We start from the raw sequence: 1791 nt of genomic DNA, 5'->3' as shown, positions 1-1791 counted from the left end.
AAAAAACAAAATGAACTATGTCAAAGGGACACAGGAACCAACCTGAAAGCATCCACTGGCCAAGGCCGTGACAATTTCAGCAATAAAATAAATAACAATATAGTATGGAATTATGACCCAAAGTATAAAATAAATACACATACTGATATAAGTGATTGAAAAATAAATTAGGTAGAAGAGACACATCTTCCTTACAGAAGCACTCCAAGTGATATATGTAGAGCCCTTCTGCACTACCCAGAGAGGGATCCATATGGCATTGTCCTCCGTTCCCGTAACAAAGGGGAATTTTCATGATGTCCACAGTTCTTGATGTCCTGCAAATGAAAGGAGGATGTCCTCAAATTCCTTGCAGCGGGAACCCACTTAGGTGGGACCAACCTTGAGTTCCAAGTGGAACATTTCATCTACAAAAGGAAAAATGATGGCATCTGTATCATAAATCTAAAGAGGACTCAGGAGAAGCTTCCACTGGCAGTTCATGCCATTGTTGCCATGAAAAACCTGGTTGATGTCAGTGTCATCCTCCAGGGATACTGGCCAGCAGCCTCTGCTGAAGTTTGCTGCTGCCACTGGAACAACTCCTGTTGCTTGGTGCTTCACTCCTGGAACCTTCCCTAATCAGATCCAGACAGCCTTCCAGAAGCCTCATTCTGGTGGATATCACCCCAGGGCTGACAGGCAGCCTCTATGTTAGCCTGTCTCCCATCACTCTGTGTAACTCAGAGTCTCGCTTTTTGCTATGTGGACACTGTCATCCCCTGCAGTGACAAGGAAGCTCACTCAGTGGGTCTGATGTGGTGGAGGCTGGTCCAGGAAGTTCTGTGCAGGCTTCTATGAACACCCATGAGAGGTCATGTGTGATTCTACTTATACAGAGATCCTGAAAGGACTGAAAAGGAAGAGCAGGGCGTGCTAAAAAGGCTGTGACCGTGGAGGATTTCCAAGCGAATGAACTGCTTCAGCTTCTGACTTTACTGCTGCTCAACCTGAGATTACAGGCTGGCCTGAAGGCAAGCATGTGCCCTCTGTGCCTATCTGAAGAACACTGGAGTGCTCAGCCTGCCACTGATGGCTGGCCTGCAGCTCCCACTGCTCAGGACACTGAATGGGTGGGAACCACTGGGTGGTCTTAAGCTGTTCTTCCACAGGCTGTTCAACAGAAAACAGAGATAAGGTTGCCAGAAAATAATCAGTTTCGAAATAAATAAATGAATGAAACTATATGTAGATACTATCCCTTCCAGAAGGTAGAGTTAGAGGTTCTTCCACCCTTTGAGAGGAGAGTAAACTTAGTGACTTGTTCACAGTGAACAGAATAGGGAAAGGAAAAACACATTCCCCAAGTGATGCAGGTTCACATCCCCAGTGATGTCATGTGCGTAACGTGTGTCTCCTGATACGTATGATGAAAAGGGCACTTCACCTCTGTGGTATATTTCCCCCAAACCCATAACCTCAGCCTAACCATGAGAAAACAGACAAGTCAAGTTTGGGGGACATTTCTGCAGGAAACTTTGCCAGTACCCCTCAAGACTATCATGAAAAGGGAAGGCTGAAAAATTGTCACAGACTAGGGGAGACATGTAAACCAAATGCAGTATGGTATCCTGGTCTGGACCAGAACAGAAAGAGGACATTAATGGAAAAACTGGTGAAATCCAAATAAAGTCTGAAGTTTAATTAACAGTAATAAACCAATGCAGTTTCTTAGTTTTAACAAATGTATCATGGAAATGCAAAATGTAAACGATGGGGGGAAATTGGGTGAGGGATATACAGAACTCTATA

The 1791-nt window shown here is 44.6% G+C and overlaps 1 pseudogene; it reads left to right on the top strand.

Annotated features, from left to right (window-relative positions):
- The first annotated feature begins 296 nt into the window (after positions 1–296).
- On the top strand, positions 297–1136 carry LOC131767267 (small ribosomal subunit protein uS2 pseudogene; annotated as a pseudogene).
- The last annotated feature ends 655 nt before the right edge of the window (positions 1137–1791 follow it).

Source organism: Kogia breviceps, chromosome 1, assembly GCF_026419965.1.
Source record: "Kogia breviceps isolate mKogBre1 chromosome 1, mKogBre1 haplotype 1, whole genome shotgun sequence".
Lineage (NCBI taxonomy): Eukaryota > Metazoa > Chordata > Mammalia > Artiodactyla > Physeteridae > Kogia > Kogia breviceps.
This window is presented reverse-complemented; position numbering and strand designations above follow the sequence as displayed.